Source organism: Columba livia, chromosome 11 (genome assembly GCF_036013475.1).
Source record: "Columba livia isolate bColLiv1 breed racing homer chromosome 11, bColLiv1.pat.W.v2, whole genome shotgun sequence".
In the NCBI taxonomy this organism is placed as follows: Eukaryota; Metazoa; Chordata; class Aves; order Columbiformes; family Columbidae; genus Columba; species Columba livia.
The window spans coordinates 19140799-19155304 of record NC_088612.1 but is presented as its reverse complement, the minus strand read 5'-3'; the positions used below and the strand labels follow the sequence as shown (position 1 = coordinate 19155304).

Here is a 14506-nt window from a genome sequence, read left to right as displayed (position 1 = left end):
AAAAAAAAAAATCAAAAATATTTCATCACATTTCCACCATGAAGCAGAAATAAATGTTAAAGTTCTAGTAAGCTGTATGGCCAGGAAGCCACAGGAGAAACCTCTGAGAACAGTACAGATAGTCACCCTTGCCTGGCACGTGTAAAGCCTCACAGGTCTGCAAGATCTTACCACCAAAAAAATAACACCTTATCAAGCCTTGTCTCCTCAGAATGAAGAGTCTCTGCTGATGTCCAACCACTTTTCAAACAGACAGCACAAGACAGTGAGCTCCTTTTTACCCCCAAGAGCAGCCCGGTCCTCCCCTGCCACAACGCACTGTATGTCTGACAGCTCACTCTGCAAGAACTGGCGGGTTTCCAGTCCCAGAACACACATTCAGTATCAGACATTTCCTTACTCAGGGCATTACATCCAGACTTGCAAGGAAAAGACTCATCTTACAGATAACCTCAACCTTTAGCTACTGTGATTTTATCAGCCAGGATTTCTGTATACAAATCACAACAAACTCAGGAAGTGCAATCCCCCATGACTACACTGCAGAAGCACTGAGCTGTTATTGTTTTCAATATTATTATATCCTTCACTGGCTTGGTGAATGAGAGATGCAAGAACAGTTGGAACGTAAATTATGCAGCATACACTGCAATTATATTCAGAACCTTATAATTATATAATGTACTTAGTGCTTCATTAACACAGATGTCTGGTTGGAGTCTGTCTTAAGCCTACAAAGGCAGAGAAATGAAAAATTAAGGCTGTCACTTGGTGCTTAAAAGCTAACACTCCATGGCAGAGGCGGCCTCTCATTTCAGAGGGTTCGAACAAGGCCAGACAGCCTGATATATTCCTTTTTGGTTTTCATTTTCGTGTGTATCCCTAAACACTTCTCAGGAGAGAGGCAGGAACGATGGGACAAATGTACTTATCCCTTTAGGAATAATCAACCAGAAATGGAATTGAGACTGGAGCTGTTTGTCAAATCCATTAACTCGTTCGTATTTCTGCCTCCTTGATTTTATCATTATGAGCAAGCCCTAGAGGACTCGAGAGAATGAAATTCCTGCTACAAAATCCCCAGACTTGCCTTAAATATCCTACTAAAAGAGTTTGTTCTGTAGTGCTGAGAGCTGCCTGTATAAAACCATGTGGGTTTCATGTTTCTGTTTGATTTTTTTTCTTCATTTTTCACAAGAAACACATCGTGCTTGGTCCAGACTTTCTAAAGAGGCATGGTACTAATGTTGCCGTGTTTGCTCCCTCGAATCCTCTCTAGGGACATAAATTCTGCCAGCAAAGTTCAGGGAGAAAATATATTATGAGTGCTGATTATGGGAATGAACACAGTCACTTTTGCTTTTAAAAAGCCCAGTGATACTGTGACACAGCATAAGAATTCCTGTCTTGTACTTTTACATACTTCAGGCTCCAGGACAATTGTTCATTACAATATCCACTCCCTTGTAATCTATTTCCCCGCTCCATGTGCATCCACGAACACACACTTTACCTGCTCCTGTCCCCATCTTTATGGCGTTTCTTTTATCCTTTAAAGACAGACTTCCGCAGACAGTCCCTACTGAGACAGCTTGTGACCGAGAAGAGGTTGCATGCCACAGGGAAAAACACAATTGCACTATTACTTATCCTAGCACATTTAAGCCAGTTACAATGCAGTTACCCCCAGCACTGCCCAGAGCCCACTTACCCATTTCCCTGCTCACTGCAGAGCACCTTTGCTTTGCTGATTCCAGGGTCTGCATTACAGCATCACAGGGTAATGCCAAAGTATTTTCTGACTACCTTAAAGACTGCTGTCATAGGTCCTGTGGAGACCCATACAGCTATGGAGAAATTAAAAACAAACAAACAAGGATGTCTCACTCGTATTTTACAAACAGTCAGACACACTTTGGATTTCTTCTTAACTATAGAGCTTGTCAAGTCAGGGACCAAGACAACACCATTTCTGCCCCTCCTAATGCATTTGCATTCAGCAAACATCAGTTTCCCAAAATATTCAATCTAGGCTAGGAAAAAAAAAATACAACACACACAAAAAAACAAAAACAACAACAAAAAAATCACACACCAAAAAAACCCACAACAACACTATGTGTCTCTGACACCTGAATAACAGCACTGAGAAACTGAGCCATTTACTTCATTACACATGGGGAGTCCGCGGCTGATCTCAGACTTGAAACTAAATTTCACAGCTCAGATGTGCACATTTCAGCCAAATGACTTCACCAAAATTCATGGGGTTTAGTATATCGCTGAAATGAAGATGACTTGGATCATCAACAGCAGCATTTACAATACACACAAGATGAGCGCAGAGGCTGACACTTCCCAATTTATCTTTAATTAAAAATAAAAGTCTGTTCCCATCCAGAAATACAGAATGTTTCAAAAAGATGGAGCCCATTTGAAATCACTACTGCTTTGAAACTGGGTCCATCCTTTGAAACACCCTATATTTTGGCCAGCTGTACAACAGCCTTGTCACTGGTTCAACATGGGCCATCCTCAACTGTGGCAACAGCTCAAGAGTATAAACAACAGCAGCTGCAACCTGTCACTTATAATCTAATTGGGTACAACATCAAATCTGTCCATCATTAATAAGGAAATTTATCCTAGCAATGAAGACAACTTATTATTTGCATTGCTACTATTATCTAGGAGATCTGTCACTGAACAAGAACACAGAGACAACATCCCTAGGTGGTGCTGGAGTCTATTTCCAGAAGCATGCTTTAGAGGAGCACGACTTCAGCTTAATTGTTGCGCAGTTCAGGAGAGGATGTGGAAAGCGTGTAGGGAAGAGAGAAACTGGACAATCCAGAATAACTTCTTGCTCTTTTTTCAAAGTTTACTTTTAATAGTGGTTCTGGAGGGTAATGCCCTGGGGCAGATTTTCAACGGAGAGAATGACAGAAGTGCAGCCTGCCCGTTCTGAATGCCCCAACGCGGAACAGTGGTACTGCTACGGAGCATTAGAATAAAGCAACTCTTCGTATAGGTTATAGGTACGGGTTTATACAAACCTTCCTCTGATGTGCCAGAAACACCACATCGCTGAGTTGCTGTCATGAAATGCTGAAAATATGTAAACAAAATACTGAGCGGCCAGCCCAGGTTACCTGACTCCAGCCGGGCTCTCCAAGGCCAGAGCGGGGTGAAGTCAGGAACCTGATTCTGCCATTTGAGAAGAGCAAACCATTTCTTCCCCAAGCACCTTCAGTCTGTTTCTTTATGTCCTGTCCATATTAATCTTAATTCACTAAAGAATTCTAAAAGAGAAGATCTATTATTTTTGGTAGTTGTTGTAACTTGAAATTCCCATAGATGATATGTTAGAATGTGTCAACAGGTACACTTCACACTAGAATATGTTTTCAAGTTGTTCTTTGAAAAGTAAGTGAACCTGGCACAGGACAGTGCTCTGGCATTCTGCTGGTAAAGAGGCCCAGATGAGCCAAGACAATTTCCTTTGGAACTGATCTGCAAGGCAGCAGCCTCAACAGCTTCAATGTAATTAGGTTCCTACACACTTGATGGAAAATAGCACCTTAGTCTTTCTGTACTTGATTAGTAAAGTCTGCAAAATGCAGGTAATGCTACTGGAAAAATGAAATAAAATTATAAGTGGTAAGCACGCAACTGGACCTGCAAATTAATTTCATACCTCTAGACACCACTAGAATTGCAACTATAATAATTCATATTTTTATTCACTAGGTATTCCTGTACAAGAATACATGACCAGAAGGGAAACTGAAGCAAAACCTAACAGCATCTCAACTAGTCTTTTCACTGCCTAGATGCACATGCAGACTACCGCAAATACAAGATATTTTAACCCTTCTTTTCATGGAGCACCTGCAAACTCAGTTGTGGAGATGAGCATTTAGTTGGGACCCCTTTTGTTTGCAGTTTGGGAGGTGTTTCCTGGAGGCTGGAGCTCGCAATGAGAAGCTGCTGAGCCCAGCGATCCCAGCAGTGCACGGCCAGGCTGCGGGAAGGGAACACTCATGGCCTATTGCACAGCACAAATCACCGCAATACTTCTTCCACACAGATTTTTTGCTTGAATGGTACCATAAATACCTATTACTCTTTTTTTGACATTGGTTTTGACCTACAGCAGGTGTTGGGAGGTGAAAATTCCAAAAATGGTGAAGGTCTGCTCTTTTCATTTAAGAACAGAAAGTAGCGATCTAAAGCACACCAAGCTACAGCAGTATGAACGTGGTCATACTGACATCAACACGTTTGGTACTGCTGCACCAGACAGAAAAGTACATTCAACTGGCGTGGACACAAGCAAATGCTTTTAAGGGAAGTGGAGATGACCTTCCATGCTCCCTGACCTCCTCCTCCCTCACATGTTTAGTTGTTGGTCTTGCTCAAATATGCACTTAGAAATTGAAGCAGAGTTAAAGAAACTATGGTTGGTATGTCAGCCAGCTGGTTTTAACAGTATCATTGCATTCCGGATGCTGTAATGGCCTTGAAGAAAACTTCTCACACCAGGGTCTTAAAGCCATACAAAGTAGGAAGGCAACAAAACTCAAGCTTGGTTGCAATTCAGAATTACATTAGGCGCTGGGAAGGTAAAAGACACACTGGAGAACTTCCACATTATTGAGCGATCCTGTTTAAATTGCTTCTTTGCCACATCCCAAGGAAGGCAGAAACACCCAGAACTAGATGGTTCTGATTTGTGTTTACATCCAATTGCAAACACAATTCTGATGTCAGATGATTTTCTACAGAAGAGCAGGGTAAATGTTTCAGTCCCACAGCATCCTTCCCCACTAGCCAAAACATGCTCTAAAAGTGACATGTGGCACACAACAACATAGACAAAGCATGAAAAAAACCAACAGCCTGCTATACGAAGAAGGTACAGGAAAACAGAGCTTTCGCAACATAAGAAGGTGTTGATGGTTTGAATAAAAACAAAGGTTTCATATTAGTCATTTTCTTCACGTAGAAGACATTCAGTCATGAGAACACATGGCAAAAAGGGTTTATTTGCTATTACAAACCCTGACCCAAACAAAGACAAATGATAAGTAGTTGCCTGTGCTTAGGAAGCCAAAACACAGCTTAGAGATCTAATTTTAGGTTTACTAGACTTCAAAAAGTTGGCCAGTCGTTGACTCTCTTTCTCTAATTGGATGATAAATTGTTTGGTCCCTTGACAGCAAGAAAAAAAAAAAGTGACACCCTATCCAGTGTCATGTATTCTCTGAGTCATTAGGATATGTTTAACCCTCAAAACAATTTTATTTATGTTTACTGACAGCAATTCCTTACTTCAGTCTATGTCATTGGTCAAGCCAGCCTCACCTTCCGTTAACATCGTAGTCCTCTGTCCAGTGAATGACCTTACAGCATCCTCTGCTTTGATTTTGTAAAATCTACATTTAGAGGCAAGTAAAAACACTAACAATATATTATTAAATCATGATGTGTACATTAAATCTCATGTGTACACAATCACAAATAATTGTGTGTAGCTAACCTGAATGCAGGACTTCTCTAGATTCAAGAGGTTGGTTTATTGAGTTCCAGCAAAAAAGGGTAATTGATTCTCAGTTATAACAATTGGGTTTATGTCAACAATTTTGTTCATCATGCCTTTTTGATGCTATTAAATTCAGATTGCTGTTTTTTAACTGGCGATCTCAAGCTTCAAAAGTCTGCATCTTGTTACTTTTCTATCTTTTTCACTCCTATTTCCTTTTCTTGGAAAACCTACATTAATAATTTTATCCTTTCATGGCTGGATTTTGTTAACTTCCAAAACAAAGCCCTTGAGAATCCTTGCTGAATGCCTTTCTTAAAAAAACATCAAGCCTGAAAAAGCTGTTTTCCTCTCAGTTTTAAACGATTAGAGCAATTGCATGTAATTTTATCAAGCTAAATACTCTCCTCCCTCTCTCCTTACACTCCAGAGCTGACTTCTGCTGGCTGTCATTGCACCGGATGCTCTTCCCAGCAGAGAGGACAGCAATCTGCTGGTAACTTCTCCCACAACCCAGTTTTCAAACAAAGTGGCCACCTTTCTTAAAGCAACCACGCAGAACCTAAACTATGGCAGATTATGACAGAGCGATCTAAAACTTTTCCTAACAGAGCATTTAACAGGAATATTGCTTGGCTACCAAAAAGCAGATAAGCTCTTAATGTGTGTGAAAGATCCAGAAGTAAATCCAACTCACCGTATATTATGGTTCTCTTTTGAACCTTCCATACAAGATTATCATGGAAATATCACTGACCACAGCCCTGTGATGTAGACTGGAAGAAAAATATTCTTATACAAGTAACGACTAAGATGACTTTAATTCAGGCTCAGTAAGTGCCTGAGCAGTGTCAGGGTGACTTCTAACCAAACCAGCTAATGTTATAGACAGAAGTACCACAATACCACTACTCTAACAATACGCTACATTTGAAACCTAACGAGATGCACTATTTTACACAGAAAAAGGAACAATAAAAATCAGTGGCCACTTTTAAACACACTGGCATTTTCAGTATTTGATTGTGCAGTACTCTGGAATACAGTGAGTTTCCAGGGTAAGTTTCACTATTCAGGACAGGGAAGTGCTGAGCACCTTTGGGCATAGGCTGTGTCTGACCAGGTCACTGTCTGGCACCTTTCACCCACACCTCTTTACAGCTCGTGCAAAGGTGACCAACGTATCCCAGCCCAAAAATGACCCCTGTGTCCACTGCCAGAGGAGAGTCAGAACAGCAGAGGAATATGGACTTAAACACGAAGGTTCTGGTTTACTGGAATAAGTAGAGAGCAAATAAATCATTTGAAATCCAAAGCAAGATTCAATAAATCTAATGTTTCTAAGCAATGCTATGAATTATTACCAACTATCAATCAGGTATGTTATCTGCACTACAGCCAATTAATGCCTTTAACACCATTTTGGGTCATTAGCCCTGAGTCACAAGAAACCATGTCATTTACTGAATCATTGCCAGCGTGTCCTGAAGCTGTTGAATGGTTTTGGAAATTTCCCAACCATGCAGCGACAAGCAACATGGCCCTTATCAGCTCCTGAGGTTGGAGGAGCGGAGTCTGCAGCGATACAGCACGAGCTCGGCAATTCTGGTGAGTTCCTGAGGGCCTGGCAAGCGTTTTGTGGAACCTGAAGCTCAAGAATAAAATGCACACGATAAATTTTTTTCCTCACTTATCGCACTTAGATTGAATATCAGCTCCCTGAGTGGTAGTGAACAGAGTCCAGAGACCTGGGGAAGGTCAAAGCTGACTCATGCTCAGCAGGAATAGCTGGTGTGATAAGCTGTCCCTTCTGCTATGTGGAGCAACACCAGTGCAGACATAACACGCACACAGGAGGTTCGAACACTGTGCCTTTGCACTTAAAGGTCCAAACCCAGCTAGATGTGGACTGAACCTAACATACAGATACATCGTACAAGGGTAGTAGTACTACCGTTAACCAATTTTTCTCCTTCCTCATGTATAAAACAAATAGAAATCACGCTGGCATTTTAATTGATATTTTAGGAAATTATCTATAAGGCCAAACCACAAAGGGTCACAGAAATTCCCACTTCACTCTTCTTTGTGGATTCTTCTGCTCCACTAAAATAAAGAGGTGGAAGTTATCTCCTCATCTTATTTAATCTTTACCACATTGAAGCAAACAATCTCTTCCAGCAGCAGGACAGCACAGAAGCTACATTAATTCTCTCCACTCTTCCTACATAAGAAACAGAGAGATCAGTGGGAATTCTTCCTTTGTGAGGATGACACACCCACAAATCCAGGATATTGATGGTAACAACAAAAGTTGTAGATTCTGTAGTAAGTAAAGATTCCAAGTCCTGGCTTTGGGGTACACAGCCACCTACTTACGGGGTAACTAAATGTGCACTACGGGCTGCCCAAAACCAAGCCTGTGATTCCCACCCAAACGTGCTGGCACCAGAGAGAACAAGTGGAGCTACTGGAGTGATTTTACATCTCACCAAAGCATCACTGCGCGTCATGCTCAGCTATTACAACAGGTTTTGACTCCAGCTCAAAACTGCTGATGTTGAGTTTTCAAAATGATTAATAGATGTCCCCTGAGCTAAATGAAGCCTGACCATCGGACAAGTGTCTGCGAACCCTGTTCTGCATAAGATGCTAAGAACTTGTCCAATGTTTTATCATTGTCAGTCTATAGTGAGCTGCACTATGTTTATTTTATGTGTATTTTTACTCATAAATAACATTTTTCATTTCAAGAGCATGGAATGAATACCATGCAGATAGTATTTTCTCAGCTGTTCAAATTTCCATCTGCTTTCTACCGCAATGCAAAGCAGAAAAAATAGTTTTGGTTTTACAGAAACGGCAAAGCAAGGACTGGGATTAGGCTCAATATTCAATAGTTAAAGATATTACTGCATTTGAGCTTTCTGAGCACATCCACTGGGGTCACTCAGCTCTAGTTATACTTTCAAAGCCAGATATAGAGCAAGGAGATACACTGAGATCACTTCTATCACCAAGATGGATGCTGGCAATATGGAATTCACTTGAAAAAAAATCTATTTGTTTCTAAGGTCAAGGCCAGTTCTAAATAACCAAGGCCAGTTTTTCTCAGTTACTGCAGGCAGAGCAGCTTTGTTATTAGTACAAACAAAATACACAACAAAAACTCCCACTCTGTTCTCTGCACTTTCTGTAATGAATGAAAGATTTTGGAGAGAGCTGAAAGAACACTGAAAACTAGCAGGGATATCTGTTTAAAAAGGAAAAAGCTCAGGTCACTTACTCTACCAGAAGGAATTAAAAAAAAATCCAAATATAGTGATTGTATCAGAGAGCCAATTATAATCACAGTGATGGTGACCAAGTACCAGATGCCAAAACTGTTTCAACAGAAAACACATCAAACACATGACACAGAAGATTTTTGTAACAAGATGTATTAATAGAGGTGCTGGTTAGTGCGCAACAATTAAACTTGCATTTTGCATCAAAAGCAAAGAGTCACTTGTGTGTGTTATAGGAAAAAATAATCCAAGGTTATTCTTCCAAATTTAAAGAATTAATTCAAAGTAAAAAATGATGTAAGAACAGAGTTAAGTCTCATGTCTGAGAAAGCCCAATCTTCAACAATTTGTATAGATAGAAAAAGAATTCCTGGTATGAAGATACTGTGTAATGTGTGTCAAGGGTAAATTTCCCAGCTGCAATCCCACCCCCCTGTTTACTGGGGAGAGTCCACCTGGCTGGGTAACATGACTTTGTATCATAGACTTCCAGGTTCCTGCCCTATAAAGAATACCTGTTATCTCTCCTCCTGTTTTCATTACGTAAATAAATATTTACTAGCTACACCATCAGTACAGCCGTTACGTGCCAGGCCCCAAGGTCCCTTTACCACTGGTAAAATGCTGCATTTGCTGTTCTTTCAAGCTTCACCCAGACAAAGGTTTTGCTTGTCTCAGTGAGCAGAGCTGATCCTCCCCGCCCAAGGGAGCAGGAACCTGTACCTGGAGAAGGAGAATGGCACGAGGAGCCAAAGACCGAGCTTGGCTTTAATCACAAAGCCGCACCCCAGGTCAGCAGGGGCTGAGAAACTGGAGGCTGGATTATGCCCAAACTAATCAACAGAAATCACTTTTGCATTAAGGCATTGAATGAATCATGTGGAATTGCTTCCTGTCCCGGTTACACAGAAACAAATTCAACCAAAGTAAACACCTAATGCGTGCACCTGTTTTAGTCTTCAGTGGAACTGGTATGTACAGTGATTTCTCTGAATTATACAAAGAAATGAGGCACCTTATCTAAAGAGGAAAAAATACAGCAATCTCTTTGAAGTCCAGAGAGTGAATCAGAACTCCATGTATTCTAAAATCCCACCGGAACATGAAACACTGTCATGTAAAGGCAGGAAACAAATACAATCATTCAAAAGGAGCCTGAAAGAATGCTACCACCCTGAGAAATAATGGAGGCATCCACCACACCAAATACAATGAAGACTTGCAGCTCAACAAATCATAAAAACTTTTAAAACCAAGCTAGATCATCCAGGGCAAGGAGGGGACAGCAGTAGGAATAACTCTGCTTGCTCACCAAAATGACCTTTCATCTAGCACATCACTGACACAAAGTACAATTTCACCTCTTCTCCTGCTGTTCACCGGACACTCGTAAATTCAAGCAGCAGTAGAATAAGGAACAGCCACAGAAACTCGGGAGGGTTTTTTTTTTCTATATTATGAATAACTTTTCCTACAGTAACATATTGATCTCACTAACTCAGCAACCTCAATGCTAAAAATATACATATTTAGAGACAATTAATATCCCTGAGTTTAGACTCCAAATAAGAAAGCAACAGGGGAGCTGCACACTCAGTTCTCGCTGTTTCCACAGCGAATAAAATGCAGAAGATTAGGTAATAAACCCAGTGAAACTATTAAAAAAAAAAAAAAAGAATCACGAGGAAACAACTAGGTAGCAATATTTAAGCACGTACAGCACAAAATTCCACAAAGTGAAACACAAACCATCCTAACATGCAGAAAAACGTCACAACCTTGCTGTAAAATTAATTTCCACGGTCTAACCCAAATCCACTCATATTTAGCTCACCTTTTGCATAAACCAGGCACTAGCTTTGGCTTCTAGGAACTCTTTAGGTATAGGATCCCACTGAAAACAGTTATCTCAGTACTCATCTAGAAATGAGCATAGCTCCCAGTTACTGAGATGGGCAAGAGACTGGAATGGGAGGCAGTCAGGCTGGCACACACTGGGGAGGAAGGACAGTGTGAAAGGACAATGGGAAGACTCCCTTACCCAGATACATCACTGCAAGGTTTGTCTCGTTTAAGTCTGACCAAACTCCTTGTATGTTGCAGAGAGCTGAGCTGTGCTGAGCAGGACGCTGTCTCAGGACTGCAGGGCCATCCTCACAGGACCCAGCAGGAACACGCTTTCTCAATGGGCACTGTCACAAACACATCCAGACAGGATCTGTGACACCTCCTTCCCTCAGCCCTGACTTGACATGTAACGGTGACACTGGCCAGAAGGCACAAATGTCAACAGCTCTCTACAGCCTGGCTGGCAACACATTTAGGTGACAGACTAATGACTCCATGGTACAACCTTTTATAAGTGACACTGCACATCTCTGAAATTCTAGCACTCTGTATGCACCTACCACCACTGCCAGTGTTTGCTGGTACAGCTGGAAAAGGCTCTTGCAGGTTTGTACAGGAACTCTTTTTGTCCAGCCAGCCAGAACTACCCATGCAGATCACAAGCCCTGAAACATTTTGCTGAAAGGCTCTCCAGGGAGCTTTACTGCGGCCACTTTCCTGGGAACTCTACCACTAGCTCAGCTGGCCAGTTCTTCCTTCTCCTGGCCTGCCTTGGCCTCAATGAAGCTTCTATTCTTGGTTGTCACTTGCTGCCACCTCCCTTGCCACAAGAACCAGCAGCTATTGGACCTGTTGCGTATTCCCAAGTCAAGTTAGCCTTTGCTTCCTCACATTTTTCAAGAAGCGTTTCCATTGCTTTGGCGTGATGTTAGAGCGACCTGCTACAAACACTCCTGCAAATGGCTGACATCAGGATCCTCCTCAAAACAGGTAAAATTCTTACTAGGTTTCTTAGAAAGTCGGCAACTTCTTATCCCTAATGGCACATGCCTGACTTTTTGTTCCCAGCATCTACCCTTTGGAGTAGCTGAGCAACAGAAATGTCAACCTGAGATTAATATCTGAAAGCCTGAGGGAAGTTGAAGCTAGGCAGCTAGCGACAGTGCAGAGCTGTAGCTATGGAAAACCTGCTCCCCCTTTCTGCAGAGTCTCCTCTCACCCCATTGCCTTGACACAGGAGACAACTGTGTTTCCAGCATCCTTTGAGTTGCTTCTAGCTCAGCAGTGATTCTGAGAATGATCTGGTTGAGTCTACAGATGTGGCGTTTGTGGGGTTTTATACAGCTGGATCTGCAGAGCCTGTGCTGCAGCTCCCTTCAACGCTGCACAGCAACAGGAAGGGTCTGATTCCATGCCCAGACCAGCTGTATCTAAGCCTTGTGAAAGACCGTTTGCAGTATATAATAGGAGCCTCCTCTCCTAAGTGCTGTGCAAAGACTTTCAGATAAACAGGTGTTGGCTCTTCCAGCAAGGTCCTGTATTTTAACTTCTGACTGAATGTGAGCTAGAACAAGCATTAGGCCTTTATCAATTATTACTTTTAGCCTCAAGAAATCACAAACTCAGTTAGGAAGACACGAACAGGATAGAATCTTCACAGCCTTTTTTTTCAAAACCTTTGTTTTGTAAGTGACTTCTGCTACCAGAATGAGAGCAAATTAATCCTTTTACCTGTCTGTACCTGTCAGCAACTAACAGCTTGTTGCAAACATACTGAACTAATAAAAGGCATCTACAAGTTCTAAGGGCATCAGTCAGCATCAGAAAAGATTCTTGCGTTTCAGTCACCACAACTTGTCTAGTGCGTTATTTGCCTTCTAACAAAGAAAGACATCATTTGTCACCAGCCCTAATCAGCAGTTACTGCTCAGAGATTATAGAGGCATGATAACCCAGTGACACTCCACGTATCACACACAGTTGAAACAAGAGGTCTGCAGAGCTCCTCGCCAAATCTGAAAGTGAAAATACGCTGATAAAGACAATGTGACATTATACGGATACGTGTAGAGTATACAGCTTGAATGCAGAGGAAGGGAGCTAATTCCAAGCTTGCTGCCCTCTTCTCACAATTTATAATTACAGGGCTTTCCCTGAAAAATTCCAACAAGCAGCAGAGGCTTGCTTGTTACAATTTGCTTACCTCCTTCAGATCTTTCAGGGAACATTTTTGCCTCCAGATCTCAGACTTGAATTTCTCATCGAGAAGTATTACACATAAAACACTGCGAACTAGAACATGGTTCTGTAGTGGAGTTTAATACCCCTTTGTCACAAGAAGATGGCACCTGCTCATGTATGCACCTACTCCAGCCTTATCTAGGGAAGGCCTTTCTTGCAGAGAATACACCCATTATAAAAGGCCACAATTTCAGATTCCACGTCTGAGTGTAGTCTCCTCTGAACCCAGCCCATCACCCAACACGTAGCAGGTGCCAGCTCCACAGCGTAACGCTGGGACCAGCCACGTTTCGATGACACGTGGCCAGGAGTGGATGGAGAACTGCTGGGACCACGCAAGCCTTTACCAGCTTGAGGCCTCTCAGGCAGATTCCAACAGCAAGCGCCAGACTTTACCACACTGTTTCAACTACACTTCCCCATGCAAAAGGTCTAGTTACTATCAGTTTGAAGAGAAGACCGAGGTTCATAATCTCAAAGGACACTGGATTTCCAAATCTAATTCACGAACCAAAGTAACCATATGCTACTCAGTTTCCAGTTTCTCATTTTAGCAGTTTGTTACAGCACATACCAGGGCCTCCTAGGTTAAAAGAAGCAAACCTTTTACACCCTGCATACACACACTAAACTGAACTGCTTTACTACTCACTGTGATCAGACTGTCACTTTCAGGCTGATGTTCTCAGGACCAGTCAGTACTCAAACCTAAGCAGTTGCAGAAAATTTAATAGTTGAGGCCTTCCTGAGAAGGGAGGGCACGAAGGAAAAACGAAATGAAAAACCCCAAAAAATCCAGCCCTGCCCCGAGAATCCCCCCCTTAAAAGAAATCTTCTCAACACCTCTAAAGATGAAATATCTGGGAGTAAAAAATTAGACTTGTCAGGGAAACAGCTTCAACTGAAGTGTTTCAATGTAACTAAATGACTGGCCCTTGAAAAAGGGGTAATTGCACATACAGAATCATTTATCAAAACCAACTGCCAGATATTTGGAAAGAAGCCAACATGTGTATAGCCCTAATTTAGCTATTTGCATATTAAAAAGAAAATCACGAGAGGGCTGGACCCAGAATGGAAACCAGGTATCCTCACCCAGAGCACTGTGTGTCGCTAAGTGATTGGGGGAGCCCTGGGTCACACAGCTCACAAACCCAGCAGAGTGCTTAAGCAGGTGCTTATCATTAAGTGTGGTAATAGCCTATTAACTCCACCTATAATTAATACTTGCCGATAAACCTTTGTAAATTAAAAGCTATATATAGGTATTAACAGGTCCAGCTGAAATTTTGCCCAGTAGATCTTTTCAGGAATACATACATAGTGTTTTGCCAGCAGATATGAACGTGACCTGTCAGTGTTCCAAGCCAGTTGAAAATAACAGTTCTGTCAGCACTGTTCAAAACAACAAGCCAAATTAATGCGCTGCGCCTATGACGACAGCACCATGGGTTCCCATTTCCCAGCTGGGTCAGAGAATGGACAGGAGAACTCAGCCTAAAGCACAGACACAGATGACACCTATCTACAAAAGACAATGTAAACACACCTTCCGTTGTCATGGTTGCAAGATAAGAAATAGGAA

At 41.9% G+C, this 14506-nt stretch overlaps 1 protein-coding gene across 7 annotated transcripts in view; it reads right to left on the bottom strand.

The window, feature by feature from the left end:
- The window catches only part of DAPK2 (death associated protein kinase 2), a 48397-nt gene that overhangs the window by 27497 nt on the left and 6394 nt on the right, over positions 1 to 14506 (bottom strand). The gene's annotated exons all lie outside the window — the stretch shown is intronic.